Here is a 21,440-nt window from a genome sequence, read left to right as displayed (position 1 = left end):
GATATAGCTGTCTCTTGTGAGACTATGCTGGGGCCTAGCAAACACAGAAGTGGATGCTCACAGTCAGCTATTGGATGGATTACAGGGCCCCCATTGGAGGAGCTAGAGAAAGTACCCAAGGAGCTAAAGGGATCTGCAACCCTATAGGTGGAACAACAATATGAACTAACCAGTACCCCAGGAGCTCGCGTCTTTAGCTGCATATGTATCAGAAGATGGCCTATTTGTTCATCAGTGGAAAGAAGGCGCACTAGTTGTGCAAACTTTATATGCCTCAGCACAGGGGAATGCCAGGGCCAAGAAGTGGGATTGGGTGGGTAGGGGAGTGGTTGGGGGAGGGTATGAGGGACTTTTGGGATAGCACTGGAAATGTAAATAAAGAAAATACCTAAAAAGAAAAGAACAAAGTTAAAAAAAATAAATAAAAATAAATTCAAACCTGAAGAATAAAATGGGATATAGAATTCATGAAAGCAGGAAGAGTAATCACAATCAGATGAAATACATGCAAAGCACATTGTATTTACATGCATGTAAATGTTCTTATGAAACTCATTACTCTATATAATGAATATCTGAAAATAACATTATTACTCCAAGGAAAACATTGTTTTCAATAAATGAATGCATTTTAATGAAGTGTTAATTTATTCTAACATAAAGTGAGAATAAGCTATGACAGAAACTCATTAAGGATTCTTCAGGGAGGAAAAAGAAACTATACAAAATAGCACAGTTTATGTTAAAATTAAAATATATTCAATTTAGAAAGAGCTTGAAAAAATTACTTTTTTTTTTTCAGTAGCAAGATCCTGTAAATTAAATGTTCCTATCTAGGGTTTCTTTATCATGAGAGTGATTGGTAATAAATTCCAGGGTAATAAAGTGCATAAATCCTGTACAAAGATCATGGCTGTCTTGTTAACCCGCTGTCTCTCATAGGTGATGCAGAATTATTAGTAATACTTAGAAATTTAGACAAAAATAGCTATTACAGAAAAAATATGTAGAATAAGATTTGTTTATTCACTTGCATCCTATTAAACTTTATTCTTAATATATTTTATCTATGGTCCAGGTACTGAACCTTTATGAAACTTTCTTTAAAAGTTTAAGAATATCTCACGATAATTCTATGTGAAAATATCTCATGAAAATATTTAGAATATCTCAAAAGGTTTTAGAGCAATTTTTATTTTTATTTTATTTTTGAGATTTTTTTATTAGGGTGCTCTGGAGGAACAAACAGACTAATAAATATATGTATGTGTATACGCATACATATATGCATAGGCACATATAATAAATATTATTATTAATTAATATTACATTATTAATAATATATTCAAAACAAGAATCTATTTTCTTTTGACACACATACCAAACCAGTCTCATTCCCTTTTTGCCATTTTTCTCTGAATGGTTTCTTTACTTGTTTTAACCAGAAAGTGTGCATATCAAAGGGTTCTAACCATCCATATTTTAGAACTCTTTCAAATTGTGCTACCACTCATATAATAAATAATAAATGATCAAATAGTAATAAAATATAATAGTATATAATCAAAATAGTAAGTAAATCTAAAGAGATAAGAAATTGTGATTCATACTGATATAGCTCAAATTGCCTCAAAAACTGTCAGTAAAACAGAAGACAACCTGATTACTATTCTTTACAGTAGATGGTGCAAAGAAACTAATGACACTAGCAGAAAGAAACTTCCAGAAACATTGCAAAGTAACAAGAAATATGATTATATGTTTGTAGTTCTAATAAAGTTCAGTGAATTTTGTTGAATATTGGCCAGCTTGGGCAACATAATGGGGCTGTCAACCAGGAAGTTATGAATTTTTCATGCAGAATTATCTGATATGGATTTTTCATTTATATTAGTACTGGAATTAACTATTATTTTCCTCATGCAATATACTTAATAAGATCTGAATATAGAAAATAAACTGTTTTATGCATTGCAATTGTATCGCTCATCTTACTTTCAGATTATTTTACTGATTATCTTGAGATAATAAAAGGTAAAATATTAGGTGGTGCTGATATTTATTGTGTTTTTTCTTGCCAAATGAAAACCTTAAATTTATACCATCCTCGTTTTCAATATAATTGCTGGATGACATCAGAAATACAAACTAATTTGTCATATATAGCTGTGTTTTAAGGTTTCTTTCTTATAGAGTTTGGTATTTATATATTATACATATATGATATAGTCAGTCTATAAGATGAAAGTGGCAATATACAAAGAATATGAAGATGAAACTGGCAATATACAAAGAATATGTTTTCCATTTATTTAGTATTTTGAAGTAGATAATCTTTCTTAAATGAAGTACACTAAAATGAATTAACATTCTGTACATTTGAAATATGAAGCAATTAGAAAGAGAATAGCGTCATTTAAAAATAAACAGTAATATTCAGAAGGGAAAACTTGGAAGAGGTGTTAAAATAGAACATTTCATCAGGACCAAATTTTGGGTGTACACTCCTCAGCAGAGCTCAGAAAGCTTCTCACCACACATCCACAGCAAGTAGGCAGCCATTGTCACTCTTGCAAGAGCCAGTGCTGGAAATCAAGAGCTATTTAGCTTCCCAAGTGACTGTTTGGTTACATGCTTGTCTTTTTTAGACATAAGCTTTATATTGAGGCTTATATTATTATCTATGCTAAATTTAAGGGAACTATATTTTTTTCTAAATGTAATGAACCATGAATTTAAATTAATTTTGTTAAATTGGGAACAATTTAAACCATAAGATAAAGTATGTACCACATATTTAAGTATAATTTCACATAAACATTCTAAAAGTTTTAGATAACTCACTTAATATTTCTATGCTGCCTTGGGTATGACTATTGCATCTTATTTCTCTGTAAAACTTCTATTATCAATCTTTTCTCATAAAATTCTCAAGTACAGACAGCTAAACATTGGGGATACATGGATGGGTATTTATACTGGACAGTTATGTGCATTTTAATAATCCAAATTGTTAATTAGGTCATGAATTAACAAAAAATTAAAATTTAAATTAAAACTTTTATCACCTATAATACTATTAGATAGATAAATAGATCGATCGATAGCTAGATAGATAGATATAGATATAGATATAGATAGAGAGATAGAGAGATAGAGAGATAGAGAGATAGAGAGATAGAGAGATAGAGAGATAGAGAGATAGAGAGATAGAGAGATAGAGAGATAGANAGAGAGATAGAGAGATAGAGAGATAGAGAGATAGAGAGATAGAGAGATAGAGAGATAGAGAGATAGAGAGATAGAGAGATAGAGAGATAGAGAGAGATAGAGAGATAGAGAGATAGAGAGATAGAGAGATAGATAGATAGATAGATAGATAGACAGACAGGTGGATAGACCCCACTGAGCCTATTTACTGTTATTCTTATATCTACGCATTTAGGGTTGAATACTTAGAGTTGGATTAATTATCAAGGTAGTTGTTAGATGGAGAAAAATAATCTCCATCTCTCAGTAGCCCCTTATTCCCTGTTACTCCTCTTCAAGAGATGGGATATTATCAAATTTCAGTCATCCATGGTGGCAGGCAAATTATTGTGGTAATTATGCAGTTCTTATTTAGACAGATCAACTTCTATTAATTCATCAGTGAAAAATCTTGTCAGATCTACATTATTTCACCATAGACATGCTTGTCTTCTGGCTCCTACAATCTTTTTTTTTTTTTTTTCACCTTCTTCTGTGAGAAGCCCCTGAGCTGCCTTGTATACAGGCCGCATTGTAAATATATGGATTATAGTTGAACACTTCATAGTCACATAGTGTTTGCATTTTGAAGAGTTAAGGATAATTTGATGCAAAAGAAGTGTCTTGCTTGAAAGCTATACTTAGGGGTGGTTTTAAGAAAAAGAGATAGAATGCATTTTAAAGCAGCATTGGTTTGGGAAAGGGCAGCAGTAGGCTCTCCTCTAGGCTCTAGAACCTCTGCTATACCAGAAGTATTGTGGGAAGCCTTAAATCCAGAAGCATCAATAACCTCATACTGAGTGGGTCAGTTATGCAGCTACTGCAATCAAGGTAATAGCAACATTGTTGTGATATGTTGTGGACTGGAGATATTTGTCATTTGAAGTATATTGGGCCATTTACTTATTTGGCAATTTGCATAGACCTTTCTGATACAATGAGAACCAATCCTTAGGGTTCCAGTATAGTTCACCTCCATTCATTTTTCTTTCCTGAGTATGTGGTTATCATAAGCAATAGAATCTTGCCTTCCAATTCCAGAAGGTATCCAGGAGAGTGACAATAGCATAAACTTTCCCAAGAACAACTCAAAAGTAAGTATTCTCTTGCCTGACACTATGGATTTGTTAAATAGTCGAAGACTCAAAGAAGGGCATTATTACCCCCATTTAAAATACCAAGTATTAATGTTATTTGTCTATCATTTCCCTTCTCCTGCATTACCTGTACCATTTAGATTACCTCCTCTTTTTCCCATTTCTTGCTTTACTGTACCTGTGCAATTCCCAAACCTTTAGAATTATTTCTGTGCCCACTGCATTGGTTGCTTTTCTGTTTTCTGCTTTATTGTTTGTTTCTGTTTACAGGCTGTATACCCAAATCTAAAGTTTCGCAGCTAGGATTCATTAAAAAAGAGAGAAAGAGAGAATGTGTGATTGTTTATTTCTCTGGGTATGGGCTACATCATTCCACATATTTTCTCCTTCCATTATTTTCTTTTCCCTTTTGAAAATATGATGAATTCCCTTTTCTTTACTTCTAAATTGAGAAGAATAATTATTTAATTTTATCTGTATTATTTTACTGTGTTTATATATTAATTCAAATCCATTTAGCTAGAGTTGGCTTAATTTACTGTATGTTGTTCAGCTATTTATACAACTGGGTAATCATTTAATTGTGGCTGACTTACAGGCTCAGAGGTTCAGTTCTTTATCATTAAGGCAAGAACATGTCAACATCCAGGCAGGCATGGTGCAGAAGGAGCTGAGAGTTCTATATCTTCATCTGAAAGCTGCTAGCAGAATACTTGCTTTCAGGCAGCTAGGGTGAGATTCTTAAAGCCCACACTCACAGTGACACACCTACTCCAGCAGGCTCACACTTTCTAATAGTTCCTCTCCCTGGGCTGAGCATATGCAAATCATCACGTTGAGCATGGTTCTTTCTACCTATTGGGAGAAAACAAAGGAATAAATAAACTTATATTAATTTTTAAGAGCATGCTAATGCAATTCATTAACTAAGCACCATGACAGGCTCCTATATTTTTAAATATCTTAGTATAGAAGACTGAGATTGTTCTAGAATCCTGAGCAAGGTGTCCTGTGCCATGTGATTTCTGTTCAGAAAATTCTTGCCTATATCTTCACCTTCATTTGCTTTATAGCCAGTTGCTTTTCTCACTATTAGAGTTTCAGGCATTGGAACAAGATCAATCAATAGTTCATTTTTTTCATTTATATAGCAAATTATTTATATATGATATAAATATTATGAAAGTCAAAAGAATGGGAGTGAATATATCTCAAGGTATATTTACACACATTAACTTCATATTACCTCTACTTGGTTATCTGAGAGAGTATGACTTGTACTGTTCCTATCTCAAAAAATTGGCCATAGTGCACTATAAATTCCATCCTAATATTTATTTAATCATAAATATGTTCCTCTATGGTCTCTGTTAAAGTGAATCTTGATGTGGGGTAATCTAGGTGTCAATTATTTATCTCCAATTTATCTTAAAAAGAAGTAGTATTAGAAAAATTTTATTTTATTTTGTTATCAATACATCTCTTAAATTACATTGTTATATGCTTAATAGAACTGCTAACTTTGTTCCTGGATTTACTGGTGTCTGCATTGTGTCACTAAACCTTCTGCCACGAAGGATGATGAATGCAGTTCTTTGATGTTGGCAGATACAGCAATTATATTTTATGTTGTATTTTAATTACCCTTCTCCAGATGTTTCTCTACTTAGTATGAGAGTGAAAGTTAAAAATTCCTCATCATTTACAATTTTAATAAGCTTTACCTGTAAAATAGCATAGCTCTATGGTTTCCTGACAAAGGATTCAGAAGAGTTATGGACTTTGTAATCACATGCAGTCCAACCGCGTGAGACAGTATTTTACTGCATGTGACTTGCCAACTGAAACTCAAGAAATGTTGTCATGGTATTCAAATTTATTTGCTTAGTTTTTATTTGTCTCCATGTCTGTGTACTCTGGTGTCCATATGTGTATAATGTATACAGCAGAGAAGGGCATTTTGGATCCCATAGATCTTCAGTTAGAAGCAGTAATGACCTGTCTGGTTTGGGTGCAGTGAACCACATGCATGTCCTCTTCAGAGTAGGAAGGGCTCTTAATTTCTGAGTCCTCTCTCTCTCCCCATAAGTTCAAAATTTTATGTAAAATATAAGGTGTTTTCAACCAAAGTAAGATAAAAGCCAAAAAAAAATTAATTAAAATCATCATCATTAAAGTACCACATATGTATGTATGTATGTATGTATGTATGTATGTATATGTTGCATGCATATGCATATATGTATGTACAAATGTATGTATCTATAAAATTCATGCATGTGCATGCTGTATATTTTTTATTAATTGCCATACAATAGCTTTACAAAATAGTGAATTTAATATGTGTATGTAATATAATTTAATCTTCTTAGATCTTTTTAGTGATCATCTACCTAGTCCATAATAGTCTCTTTGTACTTTCTTTTTTTTAATTGGGTATTTATTTCATTTATATTTCCAATGCTATCCCAAAAGTCCCCCACACGCTCCCCCACCCTCTCCCCCACCCACCCACTCCTACTTCTTGGCCCTGGCGTTCCGTACTAAGGCATATAAAGTTTGCACGACCAATGGGCCTCTCTTTCCACTGATGGCCGACTAGGCCATCTTCTGATTCATATGCAGCTAGAGACACGAGCTGGGGGTGGGGTGGGGTACTGGTTAGTTCATCATGTTGTTCCACCTATAGGACTGCAAATCCCTTTAGCTCCTTGGGTACGTTCTCTAGCTCCTCCATTGGGGGCCCTGTGATCCATCCAATAGCTGACTGTGAGCATCCACTTCTGTGTTTGCTAGGCCTTGGCATAGTCTAATAAGAGACAGCTATATTGTACTTTCAACTCTTGTTTGTTTTAATATTCACAAATGAAAGACAATGCCATACTTGGTTTTCCATGTATGGCTGATACTTTTTTTTTTGGTATTTATTTCATTTACACTTCCAATGCTATCCCAAAAGTCCCCCACAAGCTTTTCAACTCATCCACTCCCACTTCTTGGCCCTGGCGTTACCCCCTACTGAGACGTATAAAGTTTCCACGACCAATGGGCCTCTCTTTGCACTGATGGCCGACTAGGCCATCTTCTGATACATATGCAGCTAGAGACACGAGCTCCAGTGGGTACTGGGTAGTTCATATTGTTGTTCCACCTATAGGGTTGCAGATCCCTTTAGCTCCTTGGGTACTTTCTCTACCTCCTCCATTGGAGGCCCTGTAATCCATCCCATAGCTGACTGTGAGCATCCACTTCTGTGTTTGCTAGGCCCCGGCATAGTCTCACAAGAGACAGCTATATCTGGGTCTTTTCAGCAAAATCTTGCTAGTGTATGCAATGGTGTCAGCATTTGGAAGATGATTATGGGATTGATCCCCTGATATGGCAATCTCTAGATGGTCCGTTCTTTCAGCTGACATTTTTAACACACTGATAATCAGTCCTATAGATGTTCTTGAGAAAACATGATTTTTGTATTTTTCAATGAGTGAATACCATACCACTGCCCATATATTTTGTATTTCACTCACTCACACATCTGTTAAATATTATGGTCTGTTTGAGTATTATGGGGATAAGTCAGACACGTGCCATCATTAACAGTGGCAAATAAACAAGAAAATGCAAGCATAAGCATTCTCTGTTGTCATGGCTTCATTTGGGTTCTTGTCCAGTAGCTGTATTCCTGGACTTATAAGCATGTAAAAAGGTTTATTTTAAAGAATCTTCCATTTTAATTTACTTTTATGGCTGCATTGCTTGAAATCCCTACCAAGACTGGATAGATCAAATTTGTGCTCAGTGTCAGGTTACTTGAAACAACCCTTTTACAATAGGTTGACTCTACAGGCTCAGACAGGTCCCCCTATCCAGCTTTGCTATCTGCAGCACACAGAGCTTGTCTCCTAGGGTCAGATTTTCTCTACCAACATCTGTTGCTGTCCTGGTCAGATAGTCAAAACTCCATGCATATCTGACATCGTAAGAATTCTAGTACATTTTCCATGACACTTTAAAAGATATTTTCCGTGACACTTTAAAACATATATATATTTAAATCTCTTCAGAATGAGTACCATTTGGGGACTCTTTAGTCTTGCCAACTGTGTGTGTTGGTTTGTGATGTATGATTCTCTCTCTGAGACAATAGCATTTGGGGGATGATCCTGAACAAATATATTGATATTGTGACAATAAAGTAACATAAGGTTTCACATGAGTTTTGTCGAAATTTTATTAATTATAACCAAAGGGCATAAAGAGATTCAAACCAATTCTTCACAAAAAATATCATGTTAATAATGGTTTTGAGAGATTTTTAATTCATCCCGAAACTTCCTAAGTCAGGCCTCTTTTTTTCTGAATTTTCCTCAGCATTCTTATTGTCCAAGCTCACACAAAATGCAAAATTTATGTTGTATAAATTTACAAATGCTTTTATGTTCCTCCCAAAGAGCAGTACAAGCCAAAGAAGCCACATTGTTGGGCCTTCATAACAACATGCTTATTTTCTGGTACCAATTTCTGTAATAGGTTCATTTTTAATGCAGTAATATATATCATGACAAGAGGCAACTTTGGCAAGAACAAGTTTAACAAGGCCCCAGACCTTAGTAGGTGCCCATATAATTCTGAGAAAGTCTCAAGATGTACTAACCTAGCTTTTTGTCTTTTGTAGTTCTGCTTCTGGCTAACTTGTTCTTAATAACTGATGCATGACAATCCAGAATATGTTTTTGTTTGTTTGTTTGTATGTTTGGTTGCTTAAAAGCTCACCCCGAGAAAAGCTATGTGCTACCCTTGGATCCCAAATACCTTGTGTAGTCGCTAGTTGGCTAACAAGGAGGTTCTATTGACTTATACCCTTTGTTGCTGAGTACCACAAAATACATGTTTTATTTTAGCTAGTATGGTTACTCTATATGGCTAAGAGTAATCAGGGCAGAAACTCAAACAGAAATTTAAAAAAGAAACTGGAAAAATAACACCTGCTGATGCTGACTTGTTCACAGATTCATACATAGCTGGCTTTCATATATAGAACAGGACTAACTCATATAATACAGCACAAAGTGAGTTAAGCTCTACTACCTTAATTAACAGTCAATGTAATCCGCCACAAACCAATCTGATCTATTCAATTCCTCAATGAGGAGGAATTATTTACTCATTGAGACTTATTTATTCATATTACCATAGGATATGTTAAATTGAAAATTAAGAGTAATAAGGATACGTACACAATCACAGTATTCATTTGAAACTCCTTATTTGTTACCTATCTATATATGCATGCAACCTCCCTCAAACACACATACACACACACACCCCTAAACAAGACTTTGCATTTTCAAATCATTTCTATGAGCTTTGATAAATAAGATAAAGTGATAATATTAATGGAAATAGAAATCTTATTTCAAGGCAAGAGATGATAAACATCCCTGTGCCTATGAGATATTAATTGCATAAAGGCACTTGCCGCCAAACCTGATAACCTAAATTCAACCCCTGAGACTAACATTGTGGAATGTGAGAAGTGACCCCAATGAGTTTTCTGTATCCTAGAAACACACACACACACACATGAGATATGTGCATACTCATATATGTAAATAAACACCAAGTAAATAAGTATACCTCTAATTTTTCTATTTCTCTTATCTCTCCTTTGAAAATAGGCCATGATCACAGAACTTACTGGTCTCACAATATAAAATATATTTCATGAGAAATTAATAGAGTAGACATTTAAGAGGTTTAATATTTGGTAGTTAAGGGCAATAATGTAAATACTTAAAACTTTGTCCTTCAGACAACTGCACTTTCTATAATCAATATCCCATTTATATTATAATTACTGTAATAGCCTGGATTACTAAATTTTGGTTTCTGACTTTGGATTTTATGATCAGGTGACATAACTCTCTTAGTTTCAAAGGCAAAGATGCTTCAAAAATGAAAAAAAAATTCATCAAGCTAAATTTGAGACTACCACTGCTCCAGTTGAGCCTTATCCTGTCTCATCCACAGATGAAATGTTTCATAATTTTCCTACATACAGCTGCTTATGTGCATGTATTAATTCCCAGTATTTTTCCTTTAAATTGGTACCACTTTAAACTATAAAATGCTAAAAATGTCTTTTACAATTTCAAATTGTTATTTATGATAATCTGATATAATAATTTATATAAATAATAAATCTCAAATAGTCTCAATTATTCATGCTAAACACTACAAAATAATATATGTAAGGAATGTATACACATATAACCATATGTAACACATGCATAATGTGCAGTGATCTATGCTATGCATCTTTATACATACATACATACATATATATTACATAAATTTTATATTGAAGATCTCTCTCAATTGATCAATTATTTCTTTCATGGAACATTTATTTTCTTTGCATCTTAACTAATTGGAAATCATTTACTTTTTTGCCTTTTTACTTACTTGATATGATTCCGTCTTCTGGTTTGCAGGTCAGTAGACAGCATCAGGGAACCCATTCTGATCTTTCTCCATGTGGGTTTTAAGGGATTGAATGAGGTTTGGTCTGATTTGAAGATAGCCAAATTTACCATGTCAGTAAATACACTAATCAGAAACAGTAACTATTTAAAAATTTTATGTGCCTAGGGGTTGGAAGATGTCTCAGTGATCAAGAGCACCTACTGCTCTTTTAGAAGAATGGAGTTTGTTTATTTTTGGGTGGTTAGACACATATACTTCCATCTCTTGGGAAGGTAAACAACAGATTTGGATTCTGTATGCTGACATAAATACATGCATACACCTAGAGAGATAAATATCACATGAAAAAAGGAATTTGTAAAACATAAATCTTATTTATATATATATTTATCATTCATTAAGCTTATTTTATCTTAGTTCTCTACATAAAGTCATTAAATATATTTTCAAACACATATTTATATTATTGTGTTTTTATTTATGCTATTATACTTCACAAATTTTGTGCGTTCACATTTATGTGTTATATTTATTCTCAGTCTATAGTCTTTGTTAGTGGTTCCGGTGATTACTCAAGTACATGGTTTTTTTTGGTGAATTATAGTTTATTATAGTATTGAAATAGATGTATTCACTATTTTAAGATGACATTTATTTTTACTTTTCTCATGGAGAAGAAATATTTAATAGGTATAGTTTCAATGAGCTAAGTGAACAATGCATTATGGTTGATTTTGTCAACTGGACACCAACCTAGACATTTGGGAAGACAGAATATGAATATAAAAAGGGCTCTACAGGATTGGTCTGTAGGCTTGTCTAGGAGACTTTATCTTCATTAATGTTTAATATGCATGGAAGAATCTAGTCCACTGTGAGTGTTACCACCCCTAGCCAGAAGGTCCTATGAGAACAGAGAAGCCTGAGTAAGCCATCAAGAGAGAGCCTTTACTTCAGTCCCTGACTCTAGGTTCCTGCCTTGAGAAGAAGCACTGATTTCTCCCAGTAACAGAGTGGAACCTGGGAGTTGTAAGACAAAATAAAATCCTTTTGCTCCAATTTGCCTTTGGTCATCAATGATCTTTTATCACCACAGCCATAGACTTCTAAGCTACAATTTCTTCATGTCCTGTCTTTATTCAGTTTCATATTTATTTTGCAATTATGGCCTTTGGATTAACATCTCTTTCCAAATTATTGCATGGGATGAAATATACATATGTTGGGGCCGGCCTGTGACTCTCATGTCCGGCTTCGAGCCTGGGAGGCAACTGGAGCAGAAAGAGAAGAGGGATCTTAGGCGGCGGGTCAAGAAATAATGGAAACCAAGACAAGCTAGTCTGTTCAAGGCTCAAAGGTTTAATGGGGATTGTGCTTATAAAGAAGAGGGGGAGGCCCATCCCCCGCCAGTTCATTCTTGGAGTCTGGAACCAGCTGCAGGTGAGGACAGACATGCAGGATAGGGCGTACTCTCTGGAATAGCTCCGGGGCCTCTAGCAGGTAGAAGTATCTTGAATAGGAACAGAGACAGTGGCTGAACAATAGAGTGATCTAGGGAGGAAGGCTCCACTCTAGGTAATCTCCTTCCTGGCAGCAAAGTCAATGTCTGGCTCAGCCTGCTTCAGGCTGGGGGGGGGGGGGAGGTTACACACATACATATACATGACTATATAAACCTACTTAATATATTCAGATAGAAGTACATGAAATATTTCTAATCATTAACTATTGGCAATGTGGCAATGATTTCATGCTTGTTTATCTAGCTATACTTTTTGTATAATATAAATATCAATCACTTTATATCATAAATACTAGTATCTTTAAATTCAAGTTAGTCTCTAAATCAAGCTAAATTTCATATTAGACATTTAATTGATCTCATGTTCCTAATCAAAAAAATTTTAAGACTAAGTCTCCCTCTCTTTATAATGTTAGTATTGACTTTTTGTAAAAAAAAAAAAAAAAAAAAAAANAAAAAAATTTTAAGACTAAGTCTCCCTCTCTTTATAATGTTAGTATTTTTTTTTTTTAAAAAAAAAAAAAAAAAAAAAAATCCACAATACAAACAAATGTCTTTCATAAAACTGAATTTGAAATTGAAGGATTTTTTTTTTAATGTGAGGGTTTTGAAAGTGAATGTGGAGATTGGAGAAAATGACATCACTAAAATTATTTTTAAAGGTTACTCTTCAAAAGTTAACTTGGAATCAAACATGTAATATAACTCAGGTGTTTCTTGCAAGGGTTTGTGTTTCATCACAAGAATTTACCATTGCCATGGATCGGAATACACATCATGCAGACTTCCCATTAAGCCACTCACACAAACAAAAGCTACCCGAAGCACATGACTCTGATTGAGGCTATGGTATCAAATGAACTACAGCCTTATAGTTATACATGATAATTTACTCCTCTAATAGACACTACATTTTGATATATAAGTATCAAATTGGACTTCTTATTATATTTCAGTAGAATACTTTCATTGTAGAACTTGATGTTTTGAATATCATACAATATTCCCTATATGACTTTCTGCTTGTGATTAGAACAGAATGTGGAATTGTGCCTAAAATGTCCTGAAGGTAGTATGGGCAGGTTGTACTACTTGTTCATGTGAAGAAGCATTCTCAGGATGGACAAATATAAATAAAAACATCTTAGAATCATTGATGCTATTCTACATTCTAAAGTGAAACATATTCAGTATTTAATTCTTTATTTCTAATAAAAATAAATTTAGAATGTCACATATTTGCTTAGATAAGCATGATGGCAAATGTTTTTACTTCGATAATATCAATATTTTTATACTTAGAAAATGAAATTATATATGTATTTATATATGTGTATATATATATACATATATATATATGCATAACTGTGCCCATGAAGTAGTTGTAGAGGCCATAAAATGAGTATTGTATCCCTTAGTGTTGGGGCCTCAGGCAGTTGTGAGCTGCTTGACCTTTATGCTGTGAACTAAACTTGGATTCTCTGTAAAATCATAATGTATGTTTTAACCAATGATCAGTATTTCCAGCCTCAGATGAAGTTCTGGCCAGCTAATATTTTGTGATCCCTGTGCCTCCACCCTTAGCATGTGACACCACTCTTTACCAGCATCACTGTTCTTGCTAACTTTCCATTGAAAAAGTGTGAAAACTGCAATAGCACATAAACTCTTGCTGACAGCACAGACTAGCTGGAAAGGCACATTAGAATGAGAACAGTGAAAAAAGAATCAGGCCAAGAGATTGCTAAGATGTTAACAATTCTGCCCAGAAGAAAAGCGTGATTATTCAGTTACTAATAACTGTATAGTAGAAAAAAATTCCCCAAATTATTCAACATACAAGCTGATTCTCTCTCTCTCTCTCTCTCTGTTCCTCTCTCCTCTAACCTCCTCCCTTCTACCTCTATGTATTCCTTTCTCTCTTACATTAAACAATTATTTTAAATGATTAACTAAATCTATAGTTATATTACTTATATTAACCATTGCCCTTGAAAAAATTGAGAAATATAATTTTAGTGTGACATGTACATTCCAGCACCTTCTCTGAAGTCTCTACAGGCATTGTGGAAGATGGGTAAAGAGGATTATAAAATCTAGGTTTATTAAATTACAGACGGAACCAACATTTTTGAATAAACCAGAATAACAAAACATACATATATGTACATACAGCAATTTTAAGAGCTTGTGCAGAACACACCAAGCTTGCACTTAGCACACTTTTACCATTAAGGGAGGGGGATGGGTACAGAGGACTAACTCTGAGAAGTGCTATTTTTAATTAATCACTGTTGCAAGGAGAGGAATGACTTTGGTGTTTTGTTTGTTTTGTTTTGTTTTATTTTATTTATTATTTTTGTATGAATTTGGTCCAGGGTAAATCAGACATGTTCTAAAGAAACTGCACATGCAAGATTATACAGGAAGCACAAACTTGACTTTATAGATTTAAAAAGTAACAAAGATGATTAAGAAGTGGGGAGAGAAGGGAAATAGAATTAATCTTAGAGATTGGAAAGTAAGGTGAAAGTATTAAAACACATTAGATGGAAAAGTCAAAAACATAATAATGATGAAAAATTCTTGTGGTATGTGTTACTGTATTTAAAAGGTGATACAAAAAGTTACTTTTTAAGTATGTGTCTGCAGCTGTGCCCATATCATGGAGTCAATACTTTCTTTTTCCTTTCTCATTTTCTTTTTTTTTTCCCTGTAATTACAGTTGTTGGTAGTAGAGGTGGCAAGCTGGCAAGCAAAAGCAGAGCCACAAGGCCTGCAGAATGAAAGCCATCTGCTTCACACCCAGCAATATGCAGTTCTTTAGGGCTGTTGATTAAACACATTGATTTAAACTTTCTTTTGAGCATAGCTTTTTTTTTTCCAATTAGCAATATCAGTTGATGATTTATTCTGTATCAATGCAATGGTGCATTTATTTTAGCTTTGTATTATCTTATAGCTAATATCTATTCATTTCTTCTTATATTTCTAGATTTATGGAGTGTTCAATACTATTTTCATACCTACTGTGTGATCAATCACCTATGACTCATATGACATTTAACTCATCTCATATATAAAAACATTAACTATGATTCATTAGAGTAGGTTTTGTGACATAATCTGGGACTTGGGAGATACTTAACAGTGATCTGCATAACATTTTTGTTATTCAAATTATATCATTACTTCATCAAAAGTAAAAGTTTAAAAAAATACTGGTATCAAACTAAGTTTGGTTTAAGGAGGACTGGAGGCTTATATTGAAATTCACTTGTCAAAAATCCCCTCCCCATAATGAGTAAATAGGACACAGTCTTGAAACTTACTGCTTTTCCTTTAAAAATGATTTAAATATGTCCATTTACAACCACAAGTCCAAGAATAGCATGGTCGGCTGATATATAACTTCAAACCAGAGGGTAGCCAAAGGACTCATTTTCTTCTCCCATATATAATTTATAAAAATAACAAGTGAGTAGCAGGACTAGAATTTCTAGAATTCTTCTTCTACTCCATTTCTCTTTATTTTGCCCAAAGCAAAGGTAATTAATTATGAAAAAAATAACATGGGATCAGAAGCAATTAAAATAGTATAAATTCTTCCTTAATTAAGTCTCTCAACTTGGCACTTTATCATTTTGATACTTTTTTTTTTCAGATAGATCTGAACAAACTGTCATTTTTTCCTAGCAAGTTTTTATTGGTTTTATCTGTGTTTATTCATACACTACAGCTATACATCCTTTGTCTGTACAGAATAACTTAATCTCTTTGAAAAAATGTTATTAACTGAACTAATTGTCAAAGAATGTGAGCAAAAACATAAAGCATTATTTCTTCCTGAAGAAAACAAATAGGCATCCAGTTTTGCCTGGAGTGTTAAAGCCCCTAATGTTTGTGATTATTTGCGTCCTCAGCCAAACAGATGGCATGCTTAAATTCTCCAAGTGTTAGCACCTCTCTGCCTTTCCCAGTTCTCTGTCAAAGCAAACAACACTTGTTCTTGACTTAATAAAATCATAATAAAGTACAAAGTAAAAGATACACTTTACTTCAAATATTTATATAAAACACTACAAACTAAACTATTAAAAATATTAAATTCTCTGCTTTAGCAAATTTACAAGTAAGCATGTAGGGTAAAGAAGCAAGTTATATAAATAATAAAAAATAATTGAGTTTGTGCCAAAGATTTTGCTTGTTTTGTCTCGTGTTGGAAAATATTGACTGAGAAATCTTCAGCAAACCTTAAACAGAGCTACATTTCAAATTTCATAGACATTCAGATGAGATAATGTGCAGAATGAGCAGAAGACTAATCAATACACACTGGTGTCGTGACTATCATTTCTCCTTCCCTTTCCTTTTTTAATTTTCTCTGTCTTGCCCCTTCCGTATGTCTTTTTTTCTTCTTTGTTCAGAATCATTCTATCTATACACCCACACAGGCACACATACATATACCTTAACATACACATACACTAAAAATTCTATGGGATTTCATTAACATCTTACTTTTTTATTTGAAATATTTGAATACTGATTTTGGAAATAGAATATGGGTGGAGGTCATGGCTTTCAATGCTGCTTGCTAATTCATTGGTTCCAATCATGTCACATGACTAATCTGAGACTTCTCCTCCTCCTCCTCCTCCTCCTCCTCCTCCTCCTTCTTCTTCTTCCTCTTCTTCCCAGTATTCAATAGTCAATGAAGTACCATCATTTGAGAACTGGAATCTCTTGTTGTTTCTGAAGTGAACTGAACATTTCACATTCCTCTCCTTTCTCTACTTTTATATTCTAGTTGCTTTTCCTCTTTTATGGTCATCTCCCCATTTACTGAATTACTTGTTTTCTACTTCAAACAAAATTATAAATTACATGACATAATAAAAGCTGTCTAATTTCTCAATACTGGCAACAATGGCATCTTTAATAGCATCAAAGTCATGGAAGTGTTTAGAAAATTAATATTAAATCATAATGAAAAGTCAAGAAATGTATGTCTTTAACAAACATCAATGATGATTAATAATCATTTAAAGTGAATTGTTTATTTCATTGTTAAACAATTTTATGCAAAATGAAGAATTTGTAATTATTATTATTAAAAATGCATACACCCACATTATTTTACTCACATTTGACTGAGTTCATTGCTTTCTCAATTAACTGTACTTCTAGTATTCAAACTAGAAATATCATCTCAGGGTTCAAGTGATATGTTATTCGTAAACATGTTTGAGAGTGTTGAGTCCATCTTGACCATGGAAGGGACAGTATGACATGAATTCCTTCCCCTAGAACAGAGCCAGCAGGATGTGGTCTTCCACATATGTTGATGGTTGCTGTGGGTATAAGGCTTGTTTCTATACTAGTGTACATATTTTCATATTGCTCCTTTGAAGCCTGTTCTCTCTGCCAAGGACTCCATGATAATCAGAGACAGCTAAGTGTCTGGGAGGCAAAGGCATGTCTATGTCTTAGCAAAATGGGAGAATGTTATGAACTTCAGGATAGCCCTTAAGATTGTGGAAAAGAACAGACGAGTTCAGCATGGATTCACACACAAGTGCCTAGCATAACTGTCCTCTGAGAGGCCCTACCCAAAATCTGACAAAGCAGATACAGAGACCCACAGCCAAACATTAGAGAGATCTCAGAATGTGTTGGGGAAGAACTGGGGGAAAGATTGAGGAATCAGGAGGGAATAGAGACTCCATAAAAAGACTAACAGAGTCAACTAACTTTGGATCCTTGGGTGCTCCAGGAGATTGTACCAGTAAGCAAAGAGCATACAAGAGCTGGACCTAGTTCCCTCTCCCTGGATATATTTAGCAGATGTGCAACTTGGCCATCCTGCTGTTTCCCCGACAATTGGAGTGGAAGCTTACCCTGAATCTGCTCCCTACCTGCTAATCGGCTTCAGAAACTGGGCTTTCTTCTCCTGACTCAGTAGGAGAAAATGAACCTAGTCCTGCTGTGACTTTAAGTGCCAGGGTGGGTTGGTTCCCAAGAGATGCCTCCTCCTCAGAAGTGAAGGTGGGTAGAGGAAAACTGAGAAGGCGACACTGGGAGGAAAGGGGTGAATCTCCAATCTATGATCTGGATTTAAAGTGAATGGATAAATTAATGGAAAAATGATTTAAAATGACTATTTAGATATTTTTAGTCTTTGAACATTTTTATTCCTTTAGTACACATTGTCTAGGAGTAATTTTTTTTGCTTGACGTGCACAGATTAAGAACTTTTCTCATAAACACAAATGTAGTGGTAATTTAAAAGAATTCTAGTTAAATAATTTATACACTTTATAATAACTAAAATTTTGAGAATAAAATCATAGAAATTAACTCGGATGATAAAACTATTTTCTTGGTATTAATAATGTTGAAGTATATCAAGTTGCCCTTCCAGTCAGTCACCTTGGGTGCTGAGTCAGCAGGCACCCCCAAGGTCCCCTAGAGGACTCTCCACATGACCTTAGGACCACTCATGAGTGAAACACAACTTCTGTTCCAATCCAATCTCGCTGGACCTGAGATAGCATTAGGGAAGCAGAAAAACCAGCTTGACCAGAGTCACAAGTCCCTTCCAGTCAGTTCCAGCACCTGGTCACCTGGGCGCAGAGTCAGCGGACACCCACAAGGTCCCTTGCAGACAGCTTCTGAGACAGACCCCATTTTGGGCTCCAGATATCTGGAACCTTCCCTGCAGAAGAAAAGTGTCCACCCTTCCCAGGAGGGCTTTGGCTGAGCACCTGGGGGAGCCATCTTGGTTCCCGGATCCCTCTGAAACTAGTCTGCACAGGTGAGAGTATGGACTACAGAAGCTAACAGCTTCTGTGACAGGCAAAAGCAACACAGCTTCTGGGACAGGTCCTGTTTTGGGCCTTCATCTTCTTCCAGGAGGCAGGTCCAAATGCCAGATATCTGTGCACCTTCCCAGTAAGAGGAGAGCTTGCCTGCAGAGAGCGCTCTGACAACTGAAACTCAGAGGAGAAAGCTAGTCTCCCAGGTCTGCTGATAGAGGCTAACAGAATCACAAAAGAAACAATCTCTAACCAAAGACAACTATAACAATTAACTCCAGAGATTACTAGATGGCGAAAGGCAGACATAAGAATCTTGCTAACAAAAACCAAGACCACTCACCATAATCAGAACACAGCACTCACACCTCGCCCAGTCCTGAGCACCCTAACACACCCAAAAAGCTAGGCCCAGATTTAAAGGCATATCTCATGATGATTGTAGATGACATCACGAAGGACTTTAATAACTCACTTAAAGAAATACAGGAGAACAATGCTAAAGAGATACAAGTCCTTAAAGAAAAACAGGAAAACACATCCAAACAGGTGATAGAAATGAACAAAACAATACTAGACCTAAAAAGGGAAGTAGACACAATAAAGAAAACCCAAAGTGAGGCAACGCTGGAGATAGAAACCCTAGGAAAGAAATCTGGAACCATNGATGNGAGCATCAGCAACAGAATACAAGAGATGGAAGAGAGAATCTCAGGTGCAGAAGATTCCATAGAGAACATCGGCACAACAATCAAAGAAAATGCAAAATGCAAAAAGATCCTAACTCAAAACATCCAGGAAATCCAGGTCACAATGAGAAGACCAAACCTACGGATAATAGAAATAGAAGAGAATGAAGATTTTCAACTTAATGGGCCAGCAATTATCTTCAACAAAATTATAGAAGAAAACTTCCCAACCCTAAAGAAAGAGATGCCTATGAACAAAAATGAAGCCTACAGAACTCCAAATAGACTGGACCAGAAAAGAAATTCCTCCCAACAGATAATAATCAGAACAACAAATGCACTAAATAAAGATAAAATATTAAAAGCAATAAGGGAAAAGTGTCAAGTAACAAATAAAGGCAGGCCTATCAGTATTACACCAGACTTTTCACCACAGACTATGAAAGCCAGAAGATCCTGGACAGATGTTATACAGACACTAAGAGAAGAAAATGGCAGCCCAGGCAACTATACCCAGCCAAACTTTCAATTACCATAGGTGGAGAAACCAAAGTATTCCATGACAAAACCAAATTCACACATTATTTTTCCACGAATCCAGCCCTTCAAAGGATAATAACAGAAAAAAATCCAATACAAGGATGGAAACCACAACCTAGAAAATGCAAGACAGTAATCCTTCAACAAATCTAAAAGAATACAGCCACAGAACAGAATATTAACTCTGACAACAAAAATAATAAAAAGCAACAATTACTTTTCCTTAATATCTCTTAATATCAGTGGACTCAACTCCCCAATGAAAAGACATAGACTAACAGACTGGCTACACAAACAGGACCCAACATTTTGCTACTTACAGGAAACCCATCTCAGGGAAAAAAGACAGACACTACCTCAGAATGGAAGGCTGGAAAACAATTTTCGAAGCAAATGGTCTGAAGAAAGAAGCTGGAGTAGCCATTCTAATATCGAATAAAATCAATTTCCAAACCTAAGTTATCAAAAAAGACAAGGAGGGACACTTCATACTCATCAAAGTTAAAATCTTCCAAGAGGAATTCTCAATTCTGAATATCTATGCTCCAAATGCAAGGGCAGCCACATTCATTAAAGAAANTTTAGTAAAGCTCAAAGCACACATTGCACCTCACACAATCATAGTAGGAGACTTCAACACACCACTTTCATCAATGGACAGATCAAGGAAACAGAAACTAAACAGGGACACAGTGAAACTAACAGAAGTTATGAAACAAATGGATCTAACAGATATCTACAGAACATTTTATCTTACAACAAAAGGATAAACCTTCCTCTCAGCACCTCATGGTACCTTCTCCAAAACTGACCATATAATTGGTCAAAAAATAGGCCTCAACAGATACAAAAATATTGAAATTGCCCCATGCATACTATCAGATCACCATGGACTAAGGCTGATCTTCAACAATAACATAAATAATCCTAACTAACAAAATCAGCCCCATTAAAAAATGGGGCTCAGAACTGAACAAAGAATTCTCACCTGAGGAATACCGAATGGCAGAGAATCACCTGAAAAAATGTTCAACATCCT

The sequence above is a fragment of the Mus caroli genome, chromosome 14, assembly GCF_900094665.2.
Source record: "Mus caroli chromosome 14, CAROLI_EIJ_v1.1, whole genome shotgun sequence".
Taxonomy (NCBI): domain Eukaryota; kingdom Metazoa; phylum Chordata; class Mammalia; order Rodentia; family Muridae; genus Mus; species Mus caroli.
The sequence above is the reverse complement of the archived record's forward strand: the minus strand, read 5'-3'. Positions refer to the sequence as shown.